We start from the raw sequence: 22,586 nt of genomic DNA, 5'->3' as shown, positions 1-22,586 counted from the left end.
TGTCCTGTACTGCTGTCCTGTACTACTGTCCTGTACTACTGTACTACTATCCTATACTACTGTCCTGTACTATTGTCCTGTACTATTGTCCTGTACCACTGTCCTGTACTACTATACTACTGTCCTGTACTATTGTCCTGTACTATTGTCCTGTACCACTGTCCTGTACTACTGTACTTTTGTACTGTACTATTGTCCTGTACTACTGTCCTGTACTACTGTACTACTGTCCTGTACTACTGTCCTGTACTATTGTCCTTTACCACTGTCCTGTACTACTGTACCACTGTCCTGTACTACTGTACTTTTGTACTGTACTACTGTCCTGTACTATTGTCCTGTACTACTGTCCTGTACTACTGTACTACTGTCCTTTACTGCTGCCCTGTACTACTGTCCTGTACTGCTGTCCTGTACTACTGTCCTGTACTACTATCCTGTACTACTGTCCTGTACTACTGTACTACTGTCCTGTACTGCTGTCCTGTACTACTGTACTACTATGCTGTACTACTGTCCTGTACTACTGTACTACTATCCTATACTACTGTCCTGTACTATTGTCCTGTACCACTGTCCGGTACCACTTTCCTGTACCACTATCCTGTACTACTGTCCTTTACTGCTGTACTTTGATACTGTCCTGTACTACTGTCCTGTACTACTGTCCTATTGTCCTGTACTGCTGTCCTGTACTGCTGTCCTGTACTGCTGTCCTGTACTACTGTCCTGTACTGCTGTCCTGTACTACTGTCCTGTACTACTGTACTACTATCCTGTACTACTTTCTTGTACTACTGTACTACTGTCCTGTACTGCTGTCCTGTACTGCTGTCCTGTACTACTGTACTACTATCCTATACTACTGTCCTGTACTATTGTCCTGTACCACTGTCCTGTACCACTATCCTGTACTACTGTCCTTTACTGCTGTACTGTAATACTGTCCTGTGCTATTGTCCTGTACTATTGTCCTGTACTACTGTCCTGCACTACTGTCCTGTACTACTGTCCTGTACTATTGTCCTGTACTACTGTCCTGTACTACTGTACTACTGTCCTGTACTACTGTCCTGTACTATTGTCCTTTACCACTGTCCTGTACTACTGTACCACTGTCCTGTACTACTGTACTTTTGTACTGTACTACTGTCCTGTACTATTGTCCTGTACTACTGTCCTGTACTACTGTACTACTGTCCTTTACTGCTGTCCTGTACTACTGTCCTGTACTGCTGTCCTATACTGCTGTCCTGTACTACTGTCCTGTACTACAGTACTGCTGTCCTGTACTGCTGTCCTGTACTGCTGTCCTGTACTTCTGTCCTGTACTACTGTACTACTATCGTATACTACTGTCCTGTACTATTGTCCTGTACCACTGTCCGGTACCACTGTCCTGTACCACTATCCTGTACTACTGTCCTGTACTACTGTCCTGTACTGCTGTCCTGTACTGCTGTCCTGTACTGCTGTCCTGTACTGCTGTCCTGTACTGCTGTACTACTATCCTGTACTACTGTCCTGTACTACTGTACTACTGTCCTGTACTGCTGTCCTGTACTGCTGTTCTGTACTGCTGTACTACTGTCCTGTACTACTTTCCTGTACTACTGTACTACTATCCTATAGTACTGTCCTGTACTATTGTCCTGTACCACTATCCTGTACCACTATCCTGTACTACTGTCCTGTACTACTGTCCTTTACTGCTGTACTGTAATACTGTCCTGTGCTATTGTCTTGTACTACTGTCCTGTACTACTGTCCTGTACTACTGTCCTGTACTATTGTCCTGTACCACTGTCCTGTACTACTATACTACTGTCCTGTACTATTGTCCTGTACCACTGTCCTGTACTACTGTACCACTGTCCTGTACTACTGTACTTTTGTACTGTACTACTGTCCTGTACTATTGTCCTGTACCACTGTCCTGTACTACTATACTACTGTCCTGTACTATTGTCCTGTACCACTGTCCTGTACTACTGTACCACTGTCCTGTACTACTGTACTTTTGTACTGTACTACTGTCCTGTACTATTGTCCTGTACTACTGTCCTGTATACTGTACTACTGTCCTGTACTACTGTCCTGTACTATTGTCCTTTACCACTGTCCTGTACTACTGTACTACTATCCTGTACTACTGTCCTGTTCTACTGTCCTGTACCACTGTACTACTGTCCTGTACTATTGTCCTGTACTACTGTACCACTGTCCTGTACTACTGTACCACTGTCCTGTACTACTGTCCTGCACTACTGTACCACTGTCCTGTACTACTGTACTACTGTCCTGTACTACTGTACTACTGTCCTGTACTATTGTCCTGTACTACTTTACCACTGTCCTGTACCACTGTCCTGTACTACTGTCCTGTACCACTGTCCTGTAGTATTGTCCTGTAGTATTGTCCTGTACTATTGTCCTGTACTGCTGTACTACTGTACTCCTGTACTGCTGTACTCCTGTACTGCTGTACTACTGTCCTGTACTACTGTCCTGTACTTCTGTCCTGTACTGCTGTCCTGTACTGCTGTACTACTGTCCTGTACTGCTGTCCTGTACTGCTGTCCTGTACTGCTGTACTACTATCCTGTACTACTGTCCTGTACTACTGTACTACTATCCTATACTATTGTCCTGTACCACTGTCCTGTACCACTGTCCTGAACCACTGTCCTGTACCACTATCCTGTACTACTGTCCTTTACTGCTGTACTGTACTACTGTCCTGTACTACTGTCCTGTACTATTGTCCTTTACTGCTGTCCTGTACTACTGTCCTGTACTGCTGTCCTGTACTGCTGTCCTGTACTACTGTACTATTGTCCTGTTCTGCTGTCCTGTACTGCTGTCCTGTACTGCTGTCCTGTACTACTGTCCTGTACTACTGTCCTGTACTACTCTCCTGTACTACTCTCCTGTACTACTGTCCTGTACTACTGTCCTGTACTACTGTACTACTGTCCTTTACTGCTGTCCTGTACTACTGTCCTGTACTACTGTCCTGTACTACTGTACTACTATCCTGTACTACTGTCCTGTACTACTGTCCTGTACTACTGTACTGTTGTCCTGTACTACTGTACTGTTGTCCTGTACTGCTGTCCTGTACTACTGTACTACTATCCTGTACTACAGGCCTGTACTACTGTACTACTATCCTGTACTACTGTCCTATACCACTGTCCTGTACCACTGTCCTGTACCACTGTACTACTGTCCTGTACTACTGTCCTGTACTATTGTCCTGTACCACTGTCCTGTACTACTGTATCACTATCCTTTACTACTGTACTACTGTACTACTGTCCTATACTACTGTCCTGTACTACTGTCCTGTATTGCTGTCCTGTACTACTGTCCTGTACTACTGTACTACTGTCCTGTACTACTCTCCTGTACTACTCTCCTGTACTACTGTCCTGTATTACTCTCCTGTACTACTGTCCTGTACTACTGTCCTGTACTACTGTCCTTTACTACTGTACTACTATCCTGTACTACTGTCCTGTACTACTGTACTACTGTCCTGTACTACTGTCCTTTACTGCTGTACTGTAATACTGTCCTGTACTACTGTCCTGTACTACTGTCCTGTACTATTGTCCTGTACTACTGCCCTGTACTACTGTACTACTGTCCTGTACTATTGTCCTTTACCACTGTCCTGTACTACTGTACCACTGTCCTGTACTACTGTACTACTGTACTACTGTCCTGTACTACTGTCCTTTACTGCTGTCCTGTACTACTGTACTACTATCCTGTACTACTGTCCTGTTCTACTGTCCTGTACCACTGTACTACTGTCCTGTACTATTGTCCTGTACTACTGTACCACTGTCCTGTACTACTGTACCACTGTCTTATACTACTGTCCTGTACTACTGTACTACTGTCCTGTACTATTTTCCTGTACTACTTTACCACTGTCCTGTACTACTGTCCTTTACTGCTGTCCTGTACTACTGTACTACTGTCCTGTACTACTGTCCTGTACTGCTGTCCTGTACTGCTGTACTGCTGTACTGCTGTACTACTGTCCTGTACTACTGTCCTGTACTACTGTCCTTTACTACTGTCCTGTATTGCTGTCCTGTACTGCTGTCCTGTACTACTGTACTACTGTCCTATACTACTGTACTGCTGTCCTGTACTGCTGTCCTGTACTGCTGTACTACTATCCTATACTACTGTCCTGTACTACTGTACTACTATCCTATACTACTGTCCTGTACTATTGTCCTGTACCACTGTCCTGTACCACTGTCCTGTACTACTGTCCTTTACTGCTGTACTGTACTACTGTCCTGTACTATTGTCCTGTACCACTGTCCTGTACCACTGTCCTGTACTACTGTCCTTTACTGCTGTACTGTACTACTGTCCTGTACTATTGTCCTGTACCACTGTCCTTTACTGCTGTCCTTTACTGCTGTCCTGTACTGCTGTCCTGTACTACTGTACTATTGGCCTGTACTGCTGTCCTGTACTGCTGTCCTGTACTACTGTACTACTGTCCTGTACTACTGTCCTTTACTGCTGTCCTGTACTAATGTCCTGTACTACTATCCTGTACTACTGTCCTGTACTACTGTACTGTTGTCCTGTACTGCTGTCCTGTACTACTGTACTACTATCCTGTACTACAGGCCTGTACTACTGTACTACTATCCTGTACTACTGTCCTGTACCACTGTCTTGTACTACTGTCCTTTACTGCTGTACTGTAATACTGTCCTGTACTATTGTCCTGTACCACTGTCCTGTACTACTGTACTACTGTCCTGTACTACTGTACTATTGTCCTGTACTACTGTCCTGTATTACTGTCCTGTATTGCTGTCCTGTACTACCGTCCTGTACTACTGTACTACTGTCCTGTACTACTGTACTACTGTCCTGTACTACTGTACTACTGTACTACTGTCCTGTACTACTGTCCTGTACTACTGTCCTGTACCACTTTCCTGTACTACTGTCCTGTACTACTGTACTACTGTCCTGTACTACTGTCCTGTACCACTGTACTGTACCACTGTACTGTACTACTGTACCACTGTCCTGTACTACTGTCCTGTACTACTGTCCTGTACTACTGTGCTACTGTCCTGTACTACTGTGCTGTACTATTGTACTACTGTACTACTGTCCTGTACTACTGTACTACTGTACTACTGTCCTGTACTACTGTGCTACTGTACTACTGTCCTTTACTACTGTACTACTGTCCTGTACTACTGTACTACTGTCCTGTACTACTGTACTACTGTCCTGTACTACTGTACTACTGTCCTGTACTACTGTCCTGTACTACTGTACCACTGTCCTGTACTACTGTACCACTGTCCTGTACTACTGTCCTGTACTACTGTACTACTGTCCTGTACTACTGTACTACTGTCCTGTGTTACTGTCCTGTACTACTGTCCTGTACTACTGTACCACTGTCCTGTACCACTGTCCTGTACCACTGTCCTGTACTGCTGTACTACTGTCCTGTACTACTGTCCTGTACTACTGTTCTGTACTACTGTCCTGTACTGCTCTCCTGTACTACTGTACTAGTGTCCTGTACTATTGTCCTGTACCACTGTCATGTACTACTGTACTACTGTCCTGTACTACTGTCCTGAACCAATGTACTACTGTCCTGTACCACTGTACTACTGTCCTGTACTACTGTCCTGTACCACTGTCCTGTACTACTGTACTACTGTACTGTACTACTGTCCTGTCCTACTGTCCTGTACTGCTGTACTACTGTCCTGTACTACTGTACTACTGTCCTGTACTACTGTACTACTGTACTACTGTCCTGTACTACTGTACTACTCTACTACTGTACTATTGTACTACTGTCCTGTACTACTGTACTACTGTACTACTGTCCTGTACTACTGTACTACTGTACTGTACTACTGTCCTGTACTACTGTACTGCTGTCCTGTACTACTGTCCTGTACTACTGTTCTACTGTCCTGTACTTTAAGCAAATGCCAGATGAGCTGGTTCATCTTTAGCCCAGTGTTCCTGTCTCAATGCGGCGTTTTGCACCGAATTATCATGATATGGCTGATAATGGGTGGCCCCGAGGGGGCTGATTTCGTCCCTGGACTGTACTGTAGTAGGTAGTGTGTACTGTAGTAGGTAGTGTGTATTGTAGTAGGTAGTGTGTACTGTACTGTAGTAGGTAGTGTGTACTGTCGTAGGTAGTCTGTACTGTAGTAGGTAGTGTGTACTGTACTGTAGTAGGTAGTCTGTACTGTAGTAGGTAGTCTGTACTGTAGTAGGTAGTCTGTACTGTAGTAGGTAGTCTGTACTGTGCTGTAGTAGGTAGTTGTACTGTACTGTAGTAGGTAGTCTGTACTGTAGTAGGTAGTCTGTACTGTACTGTAGTAGGTAGTGTGTACTGTAGTAGGTAGTCTGTACTGTAGTAGGTAGTGTGTACTGTACGGTAGGTAGTCTGTACTGTAGAGGTAGTGTGACTGTAGTAGGTAGTGTGTACTGTAGTAGGTAGTCTGTACTGTAGAGGTAGTGTGACTGTAGTAGGTAGTGTGTACTGTAGTAGGTAGTGTGTACTGTACTGTAGTAGGTAGTGTGTACTGTACTGTAGTAGGTAGTGTGTACTGTAGTAGGTAGTGTGTACTGTACTGTAGTAGGTAGTGTGTACTGTAGTAGGTAGTCTGTACTGTAGTAGGTAGTGTCTGTACTGTAGTAGGTAGTGTGTACTGTAGTAGGTAGTGTGTACTGTACTGTAGTAGGTAGTGTGTACTGTAGTAGGTAGTCTGTACTGTAGTAGGTAGTGTGTACTGTACTGTAGTAGGTAGTGTGTACTGTAGTAGGTAGTGTGTACTGTACTGTAGTAGGTAGTGTGTACTGTAGTAGGTAGTGTGTACTGTAGTAGGTAGTGTGTACTGTACTGTAGTAGGTAGTGTGTACTGTAGTAGGTAGTGTGTACTGTACTGTAGTAGGTAGTGTGTACTGTAGTAGGTAGTCTGTACTGTAGTAGGTAGTGTGTACTGTACTGTAGTAGGTAGTGTGTACTGTAGTAGGTAGTCTGTACTGTAGTAGGTAGTGTGTACTGTAGTAGGTAGTGTGTACTGTAGTAGGTAGTGTGTACTGTACTGTAGTAGGTAGTGTGTACTGTAGTAGGTAGTGTGTACTGTAGTAGGTAGTGTGTACTGTAGTAGGTAGTGTGTACTGTAGTAGGTAGTCTGTACTGTAGTAGGTAGTGTGTACTGTAGTAGGTAGTGTGTACTGTAGTAGGTAGTGTGTACTGTAGTAGGTAGTGTGTACTGTAGTAGGTAGTGTGTACTGTACTGTAGTAGGTAGTGTGTACTGTACTGTAGTAGGTAGTGTGTACTGTACTGTAGTAGGTAGTGTGTACTGTAGCAGGTAGTGTGTCCTGTCCTGTAGTAGGTAGTGTGTACTGTAGTAGGTAGTCTGTACTCTACTGTAGTAGGTAGTGTGTACTGTAGTAGGTAGTGTGTACTGTACTGTAGTAGGTAGTGTGTACTGTAGTAGGTAGTGCTGTACTGTAGTAGGTAGTGTGTACTGTAGTAGGTAGTGTGTACTGTAGTAGGTAGTCTGTACTGTAGTAGGTAGTCTGTACTGTAGTAGGTAGTGTGTACTGTACTGTAGTAGGTAGTGCTGTACTGTAGTAGGTAGTGTGTACTGTAGTAGGTAGTGTGTACTGTAGTAGGTAGTGTGTACTGTAGTAGGTAGTGTGTACTGTACTGTAGTAGGTAGTGTGTACTGTAGTAGGTAGTGTGTACTGTAGTAGGTAGTGTGTACTGTAGTAGGTAGTGTGTACTGTACTGTAGTAGGTAGTGTGTACTGTACTGTAGTAGGTAGTGTGTACTGTACTGTAGTAGGTAGTGTGTACTGTAGTAGGTAGTCTGTACTGTACTGTAGTAGGTAGTCTGTACTGTAGTAGGTAGTCTGTACTGTAGTAGGTAGTGTGTACTGTAGTAGGTAGTCTGTACTGTAGTAGGTAGTGTGTACTGTAGTAGGTAGTCTGTACTGTAGTAGGTAGTGTGTACTGTAGTAGGTAGTGTGTACTGTACTGTAGTAGGTAGTGTGTACTGTACTGTAGTAGGTAGTGTGTACTGTACTGTAGTAGGTAGTGTGTACTGTAGTAGGTAGTGTGTACTGTAGTAGGTAGTGCTGTACTGTAGTAGGTAGTGTGTACTGTAGTAGGTAGTCTGTACTGTAGTAGGTAGTGTGTACTGTAGTAGGTAGTCTGTACTGTAGTAGGTAGTGTGTACTGTAGTAGGTAGTCTGTACTGTAGTAGGTAGTGTGTACTGTAGTAGGTAGTGTGTACTGTAGTAGGTAGTGTGTACTGTACTGTAGTAGGTAGTCTGTACTGTAGTAGGTAGTGTGTACTGTAGTAGGTAGTCTGTACTGTAGTAGGTAGTGTGTACTGTACTGTAGTAGGTAGTGTGTACTGTACTGTAGTAGGTAGTGTGTACTGTAGTAGGTAGTGTGTACTGTAGTAGGTAGTGTGTACTGTAGTAGGTAGTGTGTACTGTAGTAGGTAGTCTGTACTGTAGTAGGTAGTGTGTACTGTAGTAGGTAGTCTGTACTGTAGTAGGTAGTGTGTACTGTAGTAGGTAGTGTGTACTGTAGTAGGTAGTGTGTACTGTAGTAGGTAGTGTGTACTGTAGTAGGTAGTGTGTACTGTAGTAGGTAGTGTGTACTGTACTGTAGTAGGTAGTGTGTACTGTACTGTAGTAGGTAGTGTGTACTGTACTGTAGTAGGTAGTGTGTACTGTAGTAGGTAGTGTGTACTGTAGTAGGTAGGTATGTAGTGTACTGTAGTAGGTAGTCTGTACTGTACTGTAGTAGGTAGTGTGTACTGTAGTAGGTAGTGTGTACTGTAGTAGGTAGTGTGTACTGTAGTAGGTAGTCTGTACTGTAGTAGGTAGTGTGTACTGTACTGTAGTAGGTAGTGTGTACTGTAGTAGGTAGTGTGTACTGTAGTAGGTAGTGTGTACTGTACTGTAGTAGGTAGTGTGTACTGTAGTAGGTAGTGTGTACTGTACTGTAGTAGGTAGTCTGTACTGTAGTAGGTAGTGTGTACTGTACTGTAGTAGGTAGTGCTGTACTGTAGTAGGTAGTTGTACTGTACTGTAGTAGGTAGTGTGTACTGTAGTAGGTAGTCTGTACTGTAGTAGGTAGTGTGTACTGTAGTAGGTAGTCTGTACTGTAGTAGGTAGTGTGTACTGTACTGTAGTAGGTAGTGCTGTACTGTAGTAGGTAGTGTGTACTGTAGTAGGTAGTGTGTACTGTAGTAGGTAGTGTGTACTGTACTGGTAGTGTGTACTGTACTGTAGTAGGTATTGTACTGTAGTAGGTAGTTGTACTGTAGTAGGTAGTGTGTACTGTAGTAGGTAGTGTGTACTGTACTGTAGTAGGTAGTGTGTACTGTAGTAGGTAGTGTGTACTGTAGTAGGTAGTGTGTACTGTAGTAGGTAGTGTGTACTGTACTGTAGTAGGTAGTGTGTACTGTACTGTAGTAGGTAGTGTGTACTGTACTGTAGTAGGTAGTGTGTACTGTAGTAGGTAGTGTGTACTGTAGTAGGTAGTGTGTACTGTAGTAGGTAGTGTGTACTGTAGTAGGTAGTGTGTACTGTACTGTAGTAGGTAGTGTGTACTGTAGTAGGTAGTGTGTACTGTAGTGTAGTAGGTAGGTGCTGTACTGTAGTAGGTAGTGTGTACTGTAGTAGGTAGTCTGTACTGTACTGTAGTAGGTAGTCTGTACTGTAGTAGGTAGTGTGTACTGTAGTAGGTAGTGTGTACTGTACTGTAGTAGGTAGTGTGTACTGTAGTAGGTAGTGTGTACTGTAGTAGGTAGTCTGTACTGTAGTAGGTAGTCTGTACTGTAGTAGGTAGTGTGTACTGTACTGTAGTAGGTAGTGTGTACTGTACTGTAGTAGGTAGTGTGTACTGTAGTAGGTAGTGTGTACTGTAGTAGGTAGTGTGTACTGTAGTAGGTAGTGTGTACTGTACTGTAGTAGGTAGTGTGTACTGTAGTAGGTAGTGTGTACTGTAGTAGGTAGTGTGTACTGTACTGTAGTAGGTAGTGTGTACTGTAGTAGGTAGTCTGTACTGTAGTAGGTAGTGTGTACTGTAGTAGGTAGTGTGTACTGTACTGTAGTAGGTAGTGTGTACTGTAGTAGGTAGTGTGTACTGTAGTAGTGTACTGTAGTAGGTAGTGTGTACTGTAGTAGGTAGTGTGTACTGTACTGTAGTAGGTAGTGTGTACTGTAGTAGGTAGTGTGTACTGTAGTAGGTAGTCTGTACTGTAGTAGGTAGTGTGTACTGTACTGTAGTAGGTAGTGTGTACTGTACTGTAGTAGGTAGTGTGTACTGTAGTAGGTAGTCTGTACTGTAGTAGGTAGTGTGTACTGTAGTAGGTAGTGTGTACTGTAGTAGGTAGTGTGTACTGTGTAGGTAGTGTACTGTAGTAGGTAGTGTGTACTGTACTGTAGTAGGTAGTCTGTACTGTAGTAGGTAGTGTGTACTGTAGTAGGTAGTCTGTACTGTAGTAGGTAGTGTGTACTGTACTGTAGTAGGTAGTGTGTACTGTACTGTAGTAGGTAGTGTGTACTGTAGTAGGTAGTGTGTACTGTAGTAGGTAGTGTGTACTGTAGTAGGTAGTGTGTACTGTACTGTAGTAGGTAGTCTGTAGTAGGTAGTCTGTACTGTAGTAGGTAGTCTGTACTGTACTGTAGTAGGTAGTGTGTACTGTAGTAGGTAGTGTGTACTGTAGTAGGTAGTGTGTACTGTAGTAGGTAGTGTGTACTGTAGTAGGTAGTGTGTACTGTACTGTAGTAGGTAGTGTGTACTGTAGTAGGTAGTGTGTACTGTAGTAGGTAGTGTGTACTGTAGTAGGTAGTCTGTACTGTAGTAGGTAGGTGTCTGTACTGTAGTAGGTAGTGTGTACTGTAGTAGGTAGTGTGTACTGTAGTAGGTAGTGTGTACTGTACTGTAGTAGGTAGTGTGTACTGTAGTAGGTAGTGTGTACTGTAGTAGGTAGTGTGTACTGTAGTAGGTAGTGTGTACTGTACTGTAGTAGGTAGTGTGTACTGTAGTAGGTAGTCTGTACTGTAGTAGGTAGTGTGTACTGTAGTAGGTAGTCTGTACTGTAGTAGGTAGTGTGTACTGTACTGTGTAGGTAGTGTGTACTGTAGTAGGTAGTGTGTACTGTAGTAGGTAGTGTGTACTGTAAGTCTGTACTGTAGTAGGTAGTCTGTACTGTAGTAGGTAGTCTGTACTGTAGTAGGTAGTGTGTACTGTAGTAGGTAGTGTGTACTGTACTGTAGTAGGTAGTGTGTACTGTACTGTAGTAGGTAGTCTGTACTGTACTGTAGTAGGTAGTGTGTACTGTAGTAGGTAGTGTGTACTGTAGTAGGTAGTCTGTACTGTAGTAGGTAGTCTGTACTGTAGTAGGTAGTGTGTACTGTACTGTAGTAGGTAGTGTGTACTGTACTGTAGTAGGTAGTGTGTACTGTAGTAGGTAGTGTGTACTGTAGTAGGTAGTGTGTACTGTAGTAGGTAGTCTGTACTGTACTGGTAGTGTGTACTGTGTAGTAGTCTGTACTGTAGTAGGTAGTCTGTACTGTAGTAGGTAGTGTGTACTGTACTGTAGTAGGTAGTGTGTACTGTAGTAGGTAGTGTGTACTGTAGTAGGTAGTGTGTACTGTAGTAGGTAGTGTGTACTGTACTGTAGTAGGTAGTGTGTACTGTACTGTAGTAGGTAGTGTGTACTGTAGTAGGTAGTCTGTACTGTAGTAGGTAGTCTGTACTGTAGTAGGTAGTGTGTACTGTACTGTAGTAGGTAGTGTGTACTGTAGTAGGTAGTCTGTACTGTAGTAGGTAGTGTGTACTGTACTGTAGTAGGTAGTGTGTACTGTACTGTAGTAGGTAGTCTGTACTGTAGTAGGTAGTGTGTACTGTAGTAGGTAGTGTGTACTGTAGTAGGTAGTGTGTACTGTAGTAGGTAGTGTGTACTGTACTGTAGTAGGTAGTGTGTACTGTACTGTAGTAGGTAGTGTGTACTGTAGTAGGTAGTCTGTACTGTAGTAGGTAGTCTGTACTGTAGTAGGTAGTGTGTACTGTAGTAGGTAGTCTGTACTGTAGTAGGTAGTCTGTACTGTAGTAGGTACTGTACTGTGAGTGTGTACTGTACTGTAGTAGGTAGTGTGTACTGTACTGTAGTAGGTAGTGTGTACTGTAGTAGGTAGTTGTACTGTAGTAGGTAGTGTGTACTGTAGTAGGTAGTGTGTACTGTACTGTAGTAGGTAGTGTGTACTGTAGTAGGTAGTCTGTACTGTAGTAGGTAGTCTGTACTGTAGTAGGTAGTCTGTACTGTAGTAGGTAGTGTGTACTGTACTGTAGTAGGTAGTGTGTACTGTAGTAGGTAGTGTGTACTGTAGTAGGTAGTGTGTACTGTAGTAGGTAGTCTGTACTGTAGTAGGTAGTGTGTACTGTACTGTAGTAGGTAGTGTGTACTGTACTGTAGTAGGTAGTGTGTACTGTAGTGTAGTAGGTAGTGTGTACTGTAGTAGGTAGTGTGTACTGTACTGTAGTAGGTAGTGTGTACTGTACTGTAGTAGGTAGTGTGTACTGTAGTAGGTAGTGTGTACTGTACTGTAGTAGGTAGTGTGTACTGTAGTGTAGGTACGTGTAGTAGCTGTACTGTAGTAGGTAGTGTGTACTGTAGTAGGTAGTCTGTACTGTAGTAGGTAGTGTGTACTGTACTGTAGTAGGTAGTGTGTACTGTACTGTAGTAGGTAGTGTGTACTGTAGTAGGTAGTGTGTACTGTAGTAGGTAGTGTGTACTGTAGTAGGTAGTGTGTACTGTACTGTAGTAGGTAGTGTGTACTGTAGTAGGTAGTCTGTACTGTAGTAGGTAGTCTGTACTGTAGTAGGTAGTGTGTACTGTAGTAGGTAGTCTGTACTGTAGTAGGTAGTGTGTACTGTAGTAGGTAGTGTGTACTGTACTGTAGTAGGTAGTGTGTACTGTAGTAGGTAGTGTGTACTGTAGTAGGTAGTGTGTACTGTAGTAGGTAGTCTGTACTGTAGTAGGTAGTGTGTACTGTAGTAGGTAGTCTGTACTGTAGTAGGTAGTGTGTACTGTAGTAGGTAGTGTGTACTGTACTGTAGTAGGTAGTGTGTACTGTAGTAGGTAGTGTGTACTGTAGTAGGTAGTCTGTACTGTAGTAGGTAGTGTGTACTGTACTGTAGTAGGTAGTGTGTACTGTAGTAGTAGGTAGTGTGTATGTACTGTAGTAGGTAGTGTGTACTGTAGTAGGTAGTGTGTACTGTACTGTAGTAGGTAGTGTGTACTGTAGTAGGTAGTGTGTACTGTAGTAGGTAGTGTGTACTGTAGTAGGTAGTGTGTACTGTAGTAGGTAGTGTGTACTGTAGTAGGTAGTGTGTACTGTGGTAGGTAGTGTGTACTGTGGTAGGTAGTGTGTACTGTAGTAGGTAGTGTGTACTGTACTGTAGTAGGTAGTGTGTACTGTAGTAGGTAGTCTGTACTGTAGTAGGTAGTGTGTACTGTAGTAGGTAGTCTGTACTGTAGTAGGTAGTGTGTACTGTAGTAGGTAGTCTGTACTGTAGTAGGTAGTTGTACTGTAGTAGGTAGTGTGTACTGTAGTAGGTAGTGTGTACTGTACTGTAGTAGGTAGTGTGTACTGTAGTAGGTAGTGTGTACTGTAGTAGGTAGTCTGTACTGTAGTAGGTAGTGTGTACTGTACTGTAGTAGGTAGTGTGTACTGTACTGTAGTAGGTAGTGTGTACTGTAGTAGGTAGTGTGTACTGTAGTAGGTAGTGTGTACTGTAGTAGGTAGTGTGTACTGTACTGTAGTAGGTAGTGTGTACTGTAGTAGGTAGTGTGTACTGTAGTAGGTAGTCTGTACTGTAGTAGGTAGTGTGTACTGTAGTAGGTAGTCTGTACTGTAGTAGGTAGTGTGTACTGTAGTAGGTAGTCTGTACTGTAGTAGGTAGTGTGTACTGTAGTAGGTAGTCTGTACTGTAGTAGGTAGTGTGTACTGTAGTAGGTAGTCTGTACTGTAGTAGGTAGTGTGTACTGTAGTAGGTAGTGTGTACTGTAGTAGGTAGTGTGTACTGTAGTAGGTAGTGTGTACTGTAGTAGGTAGTGTGTACTGTACTGTAGTAGGTAGTGTGTACTGTAGTAGGTAGTGTGTACTGTACTGTAGTAGGTAGTGTGTACTGTACTGTAGTAGGTAGTGTGTACTGTACTGTAGTAGGTAGTGTGTACTGTAGTAGGTAGTCGTGTAGTGTGTACTGTAGTAGGTAGTCTGTACTGTAGTAGGTAGTCTGTACTGTAGTAGGTAGTGTGTACTGTACTGTAGTAGGTAGTGTGTACTGTAGTAGGTAGTGTGTACTGTGTAGGTAGTGTGTACTGTAGTAGGTAGTGTGTACTGTACTGTAGTAGGTAGTGTGTACTGTACTGTAGTAGGTAGTGTGTACTGTAGTAGGTAGTCTGTACTGTAGTAGGTAGTGTGTACTGTAGTAGGTAGTGTGTACTGTCGTAGTAGGTAGTGTGTACTGTCTGTAGTAGGTAGTGTGTACTGTACTGTAGTAGGTAGTGCTGTACTGTAGTAGGTAGTGTGTACTGTAGTAGGTAGTGTGTACTGTAGTAGGTAGTGTGTACTGTACTGTAGTAGGTAGTGTGTACTGTAGTAGGTAGTGTGTACTGTAGTAGGTAGTGTGTACTGTAGTAGGTAGTGTGTACTGTAGTAGGTAGTGTGTACTGTACTGTAGTAGGTAGTGTGTACTGTAGTAGGTAGTGTGTACTGTAGTAGGTAGTGTGTACTGTAGTAGGTAGTGTGTACTGTAGTAGGTAGTCTGTACTGTAGTAGGTAGTGTGTACTGTAGTAGGTAGTGTGTACTGTAGTAGGTAGTGTGTACTGTACTGTAGTAGGTAGTGTGTACTGTAGTAGGTAGTGCTGTACTGTAGTAGGTAGTGTGTACTGTAGTGTATGTACTGTAGTAGGTAGTGTACTGTACTGTAGTAGGTAGTGTGTACTGTACTGTAGTAGGTAGTGTGTACTGTAGTAGGTAGTGTGTACTGTAGTAGGTAGTGTGTACTGTACTGTAGTAGGTAGTGTGTACTGTAGTAGGTAGTGTGTACTGTACTGTAGTAGGTAGTGTGTACTGTAGTAGGTAGTCTGTACTGTACTGTAGTAGGTAGTGTGTACTGTAGTAGGTAGTGTGTACTGTAGTAGGTAGTCTGTACTGTAGTAGGTAGTGTGTACTGTAGTAGGTAGTGTGTACTGTACTGTAGTAGGTAGTGTGTACTGTAGTAGGTAGTGTGTACTGTAGTAGGTAGTGTGTACTGTACTGTAGTAGGTAGTGTGTACTGTACTGTAGTGGTAGTAGTGTAGTGTGTACTGTAGTAGGTAGTGTGTACTGTAGTAGGTAGTGTGTACTGTAGTAGGTAGTCTGTACTGTACTGTAGTAGGTAGTGTGTACTGTAGTAGGTAGTGTGTACTGTAGTAGGTAGTCTGTACTGTAGTAGGTAGTGTGTACTGTAGTAGGTAGTTGTACTGTGTAGGTAGTTGTACTGTAGTAGGTAGTGTGTACTGTACTGTAGTAGGTAGTGTGTACTGTACTGTAGTAGGTAGTGTGTACTGTAGTAGGTAGTGTGTACTGTACTGTAGTAGGTAGTGTGTACTGTACTGTAGTAGGTAGTGTGTACTGTACTGTAGTAGGTAGTGTGTACTGTAGTAGGTAGTGTGTACTGTAGTAGGTAGTGTGTACTGTAGTAGGTAGTGTGTACTGTACTGTAGTAGGTAGTGTGTACTGTAGTAGGTAGTTGTACTGTAGTAGGTAGTGTGTACTGTAGTAGGTAGTGTGTACTGTAGTAGGTAGTGTGTACTGTAGTAGGTAGTGTGTACTGTACTGTAGTAGGTAGTGTGTACTGTAGTAGGTAGTGTGTACTGTACTGTAGTAGGTAGTGTGTACTGTAGTAGGTAGTGTGTACTGTAGTAGGTAGTCTGTACTGTAGTAGGTAGTGTGTACTGTACTGTAGTAGGTAGTGTGTACTGTAGTAGGTAGTGCTGTACTGTAGTAGGTAGTGTGTACTGTAGTAGGTAGTGTGTACTGTAGTAGGTAGTGTGTACTGTAGTAGGTAGTCTGTACTGTAGTAGGTAGTGTGTACTGTAGTAGGTAGTCTGTACTGTAGTAGGTAGTGTGTACTGTAGTAGGTAGTGTGTACTGTAGTAGGTAGTCTGTACTGTAGTAGGTAGTGTACGTAGTAGGTAGTGTACTGTAGTAGGTAGTGTGTACTGTAGTAGGTAGTGTGTACTGTAGTAGGTAGTCTGTACTGTAGTAGGTAGTGTGTACTGTACTGTAGTAGGTAGTGTGTACTGTAGTAGGTAGTGTGTACTGTAGTAGGTAGTGTGTACTGTACTGTAGTAGGTAGTGTGTACTGTACTGTAGTAGGTAGTGTGTACTGTACTGTAGTAGGTAGTGTGTACTGTAGTAGGTAGTGTGTACTGTAGTAGGTAGTGTGTACTGTAGTAGGTAGTGTGTACTGTACTGTAGTAGGTAGTGTGTACTGTAGTAGGTAGTGTGTACTGTAGTAGGTAGTCTGTACTGTAGTAGGTAGTCTGTACTGTAGTAGGTAGTGCTGTACTGTAGTAGGTAGTGTGTACTGTAGTAGGTAGTGTGTACTGTAGTAGGTAGTGTGTACTGTACTGTAGTAGGTAGTGTGTACTGTACTGTAGTAGGTAGTGTGTACTGTAGTAGGTAGTGTGTACTGTAGTAGTAGGTAGTGTGTACTGTAGTAGGTAGTGTGTACTGTAGTAGGTAGTGTGTACTGTAGTAGGTAGTGTGTACTGTAGTAGGTAGTGTGTACTGTAGTAGGTAGTGTGTACTGTAGTAGGTAGTGTGTACTGTAGTAGGTAGTGTGTACTGTACTGTAGTAGGTAGTGTGTACTGTAGTAGGTAGTGTGTACTGTAGTAGGTAGTGTGTACTGTAGTAGGTAGTGTGTACTGTACTGTAGTAGGTAGTGTGTACTGTAGTAGGTAGTGTGTACTGTACTGTAGTAGGTAGTGTGTACTGTACTGTAGTAGGTAGTGTGTACTGTAGTAGGTAGTGTGTACTGTAGTAGGTAGTGTGTACTGTACTGTAGTAGGTAGTGTGTACTGTAGTAGGTAGTGTGTACTGTAGTAGGTAGTGTGTACTGTAGTAGGTAGTGTGTACTGTAGTAGGTAGTCTGTACTGTACTGTAGTAGGTAGTCTGTACTGTACTGTAGTAGGTAGTGTGTACTGTAGTAGGTAGTGTGTACTGTAGTAGGTAGTCTGTACTGTAGTAGGTAGTCTGTACTGTAGTAGGTAGTGTGTACTGTACTGTAGTAGGTAGTGTGTACTGTAGTAGGTAGTGTGTACTGTAGTAGGTAGTGTGTACTGTACTGTAGTAGGTAGTGTGTACTGTAGTAGGTAGTGTGTACTGTAGTAGGTAGTGTGTACTGTAGTAGGTAGTGTGTACTGTAGTAGGTAGTCTGTACTGTAGTAGGTAGTGTGTACTGTAGTAGGTAGTGTGTACTGTAGTAGGTAGTGTGTACTGTACTGTAGTAGGTAGTGTGTACTGTAGTAGGTAGTTGTACTGTACTGTAGTAGGTAGTCTGTACTGTAGTAGGTAGTGTGTACTGTACTGTAGTAGGTAGTGTGTACTGTAGTAGGTCGTGTGTACTGTAGTAGTAGGTGTCTGTACTGTAGTAGGTAGGGTCTGTACTGTAGTAGGTAGTGTGTACTGTACTGTAGTAGGTAGTGTGTACTGTAGTAGGTAGTGTGTACTGTAGTAGGTAGTGTGTACTGTAGTAGGTAGTGTGTACTGTAGTAGGTAGTTGTACTGTACTGTAGTAGGTAGTGTGTACTGTAGTAGGTAGTGTGTACTGTAGTAGGTAGTCTGTACTGTAGTAGGTAGTGTGTACTGTAGTAGGTAGTCTGTACTGTAGTAGGTAGTGTGTACTGTAGTAGGTAGTGTGTACTGTAGTAGGTAGTGTGTACTGTAGTAGGTAGTGTGTACTGTAGTAGGTAGTGTGTACTGTAGTAGGTAGTCTGTACTGTAGTAGGTAGTGTGTACTGTACTGTAGTAGGTAGTGTGTACTGTACTGTAGTAGGTAGTGTGTACTGTAGTAGGTAGTGCTGTACTGTAGTAGGTAGTGTGTACTGTAGTAGGTAGTGTGTACTGTAGTAGCTGTAGTAGGTAGTGTGTACTGTAGTAGGTAGTGTGTACTGTACTGTAGTAGGTAGTGTGTACTGTAGTAGGTAGTGTGTACTGTAGTAGGTAGTGTGTACTGTAGTAGGTAGTGTGTACTGTAGTAGGTAGTGTGTACTGTAGTAGGTAGTGTGTACTGTAGTAGGTAGTGTGTACTGTACTGTAGTAGGTAGTGTGTACTAGGGTAGTCTGTACTGTAGTAGGTAGTGTGTACTGTACTGTAGTAGGTAGTGTGTACTGTAGTAGGTAGTGTGTACTGTAGTAGGTAGTGTGTACTGTACTGTAGTAGGTAGTGTGTACTGTACTGTAGTAGGTAGTGTGTACTGTAGTAGGTAGTGTGTACTGTACTGTAGTAGGTAGTGTGTACTGTAGTAGGTAGTGTGTACTGTAGTAGGTAGTCTGTACTGTAGTAGGTAGTCTGTACTGTAGTAGGTAGTGTGTACTGTACTGTAGTAGGTAGTGTGTACTGTAGTAGGTAGTGTGTACTGTACTGTAGTAGGTAGTGCTGTACTGTAGTAGGTAGTGTGTACTGTAGTAGGTAGTCTGTACTGTAGTAGGTAGTCTGTACTGTAGTAGGTAGTGTGTACTGTAGTAGGTAGTGTGTACTGTAGTAGGTAGTGTGTACTGTACTGTAGTAGGTAGTGTGTACTGACTGTAGTAGGTAGTCTGTACTGTACTGTAGTAGGTCAGTGTGTACTGTAGTCGGTAGTCTGTACTGTAGTAGGTAGTCTGTACTGTAGTAGGTAGTGTGTACTGTACGTAGTAGTAGTGTACTGTAGTAGGTAGTCTGTACTGTAGTAGGTAGTGTGTACTGTAGTAGGTAGTGTGTACTGTAGTAGGTAGTGTACTGTAGTAGGTAGCTGTAGTAGGTAGTGTGTACTGTAGTAGGTAGTGTGTACTGTAGTAGGTAGTGTGTACTGTAGTAGGTAGTCTGTACTGTAGTAGGTAGTGTGTACTGTAGTAGGTAGTGTGTACTGTAGTAGGTAGTGTGTACTGTAGTAGGTAGTGTGTACTGTAGTAGGTAGTGTGTACTGTACTGTAGTAGGTAGTGTGTACTGTAGTAGGTAGTGTGTACTGTAGTAGGTAGTGTGTACTGTAGTAGGTAGTGTGTACTGTAGTAGGTAGCTGTACTGTAGTAGGTAGTCTGTACTGTAGTAGGTAGTGTGTACTGTAGTAGGTAGTGTGTACTGTAGTAGGTAGTCTGTACTGTAGTAGGTAGTGTGTACTGTAGTAGGTAGTGTGTACTGTAGTAGGTAGTGTGTACTGTAGTAGGTAGTGTGTACTGTAGTAGGTAGTGTGTACTGTAGTAGGTAGTGTGTACTGTACTGTAGTAGGTAGTGTGTACTGTAGTAGGTAGTGTGTACTGTAGTAGGTAGTGTGTACTGTAGTAGGAGTACGTAGTGTACTGTAGTAGGTAGTGTGTACTGTAGTAGGTAGTGTGTACTGTAGTAGGTAGTGTGTACTGTAGTAGGTAGTCTGTACTGTAGTAGGTAGTGTGTACTGTACTGTAGTAGGTAGTGTGTACTGTAGTAGGTAGTGTGTACTGTACTGTAGTAGGTAGTGTGTACTGTAGTAGGTAGTGTGTACTGTAGTAGGTAGTGTGTACTGTAGTAGGTAGTGTGTACTGTACTGTAGTAGGTAGTGTGTACTGTAGTAGGTAGTGTGTACTGTAGTAGGTAGTGTGTACTGTAGTAGGTAGTGTGTACTGTAGTAGGTAGTGTGTACTGTAGTAGGTAGTGTGTACTGTAGTAGGTAGTGTGTACTGTAGTAGGTAGTGTGTACTGTAGTAGGTAGTGTGTACTGTAGTAGGTAGTGTGTACTGTAGTAGGTAGTGTGTACTGTAGTAGGTAGTGTGTACTGTAGTAGGTAGTGTGTACTGTACTGTAGTAGGTAGTGTGTACTGTAGTAGGTAGTGTGTACTGTAGTAGGTAGTGTGTACTGTAGTAGGTAGTGTGTACTGTAGTAGGTAGTGTGTACTGTACTGTAGTAGGTAGTGTGTACTGTAGTAGGTAGTGTGTACTGTAGTAGGTAGTCTGTACTGTAGTAGGTAGTGTGTACTGTAGTAGGTAGTCTGTACTGTAGTAGGTAGTGTGTACTGTAGTAGGTAGTGTGTACTGTAGTAGGTAGTGTGTACGTAGTAGGTAGTGTGTACTGTAGTAGGTAGTGTGTACTGTAGTAGGTAGTGTGTACTGTAGTAGGTAGTGTGTACTGTACTGTAGTAGGTAGTGTGTACTGTAGTAGGTAGTGTGTACTGTAGTAGGTAGTGTGTACTGTAGTAGGTAGTGTGTACTGTACTGTAGGTAGTGTGTACTGTAGTAGGTAGTGTGTACTGTAGTAGGTAGTGTGTACTGTAGTAGGTAGTGTGTACTGTAGTAGGTAGTGTGTACTGTAGTAGGTAGTGTGTACTGTAGTAGGTAGTGTGTACTGTACTGTAGTAGGTAGTGTGTACTGTAGTAGGTAGTGTGTACTGTAGTAGGTAGTGTGTACTGTACTGTAGTAGGTAGTGTGTACTGTACTGTAGTAGGTAGTGTGTACTGTACTGTAGTAGGTAGTGTGTACTGTAGTAGGTAGTCTGTACTGTAGTAGGTAGTCTGTACTGTAGTAGGTAGTGTGTACTGTAGTAGGTAGTGTGTACTGTAGTAGGTAGTGTGTACTGTAGTAGGTAGTGTGTACTGTAGTAGGTAGTGTGTACTGTACTGTAGTAGGTAGTGTGTACTGTAGTAGGTAGTGTGTACTGTAGTAGGTAGTGTGTACTGTAGTAGGTAGTGTGTACTGTAGTAGGTAGTGTGTACTGTAGTAGGTAGTGTGTACTGGTAGGTGTGTACTGTAGTAGGTAGTGTGTACTGTAGTAGGTAGTGTGTACTGTAGTAGGTAGTGTGTACTGTAGTAGGTAGTGTGTACTGTAGTAGGTAGTGTGTACTGTACTGTAGTAGGTAGTGTGTACTGTAGTAGGTAGTGTGTACTGTAGTAGGTAGTGTGTACTGTAGTAGGTAGTCTGTACTGTAGTAGGTAGTGTGTACTGTAGTAGGTAGTGTGTACTGTAGTAGGTAGTCTGTACTGTACTGTAGTAGGTAGTGTGTACTGTAGTAGGTAGTGTGTACTGTAGTAGGTAGTCTGTACTGTAGTAGGTAGTGTGTACTGTACTGTAGTAGGTAGTGTGTACTGTACTGTAGTAGGTAGTGTGTACTGTAGTAGGTAGTGTGTACTGTAGTAGGTAGTGTGTACTGTAGTAGGTAGTGTGTACTGTACTGTAGTAGGTAGTGTGTACTGTAGTAGGTAGTGTGTACTGTAGTAGGTAGTCTGTACTGTAGTAGGTAGTGTGTACTGTAGTAGGTAGTGTGTACTGTAGTAGGTAGTGTGTACTGTAGTAGGTAGTGTGTACTGTAGTAGGTAGTGTGTACTGTACTGTAGTAGGTAGTGTGTACTGTAGTAGGTAGTGTGTACTGTAGTAGGTAGTGTGTACTGTAGTAGGTAGTGTGTACTGTAGTAGGTAGTCTGTACTGTACTGTAGTAGGTAGTGTGTACTGTAGTAGGTAGTGTGTACTGTAGTAGGTAGTCTGTACTGTAGTAGGTAGTGTGTACTGTAGTAGGTAGTCTGTACTGTAGTAGGTAGTGTGTACTGTAGTAGGTAGTGTGTACTGTAGTAGGTAGTGTGTACTGTACTGTAGTAGGTAGTGTGTACTGTAGTAGGTAGTCTGTACTGTAGTAGGTAGTGTGTACTGTAGTAGGTAGTGTGTACTGTAGTAGGTAGTCTGTACTGTACTGTAGTAGGTAGTGTGTACTGTAGTAGGTAGTGTGTACTGTAGTAGGTAGTCTGTACTGTAGTAGGTAGTGTGTACTGTAGTAGGTAGTCTGTACTGTAGTAGGTAGTGTGTACTGTAGTAGGTAGTGTGTACTGTAGTAGGTAGTGTGTACTGTAGTAGGTAGTGTGTACTGTAGTAGGTAGTGTGTACTGTAGTAGGTAGTGTGTACTGTAGTAGGTAGTGTGTACTGTAGTAGGTAGTGTGTACTGTAGTAGGTAGTGTGCTGTACTGTAGTAGGTAGTGTGTACTGTAGTAGGTAGTGTGTACTGTAGTAGGTAGTGTGTACTGTAGTAGGTAGTCTGTACTGTACTGTAGTAGGTAGTGTGTACTGTAGTAGGTAGTGTGTACTGTAGTAGGTAGTGTGTACTGTAGTAGGTAGTGTGTACTGTAGTAGGTAGTGTGTACTGTACTGTAGTAGGTAGTGTGTACTGTAGTAGGTAGTGTGTACTGTAGTAGGTAGTGTGTACTGTAGTAGGTAGTGTGTACTGTAGTAGGTAGTCTGTACTG

At 42.8% G+C, this 22,586-nt stretch overlaps 1 protein-coding gene and 1 long non-coding RNA gene across 4 annotated transcripts in view; both read left to right on the top strand.

Moving 5' to 3' along the window:
• LOC106566317 (membrane-associated guanylate kinase, WW and PDZ domain-containing protein 3) overlaps positions 1-22,586 on the top strand; it is a 242,739-nt gene that overhangs the window by 76,095 nt on the left and 144,058 nt on the right. The window lies entirely within an intron of this gene.
• LOC145860019 (uncharacterized) lies at positions 9,719-12,188 on the top strand. The gene is made up of 4 exons (XR_014379959.1): positions 9,719-9,930; positions 10,513-10,593; positions 11,266-11,470; positions 11,630-12,188. It is a non-coding gene; the product is annotated as an uncharacterized LOC145860019 (long non-coding RNA).

The sequence above is a fragment of the Salmo salar genome, chromosome 13, assembly GCF_965601325.2.
Source record: "Salmo salar chromosome 13, fSalSal1, whole genome shotgun sequence".
NCBI lineage: Eukaryota > Metazoa > Chordata > Actinopteri > Salmoniformes > Salmonidae > Salmo > Salmo salar.
This window is presented reverse-complemented; position numbering and strand designations above follow the sequence as displayed.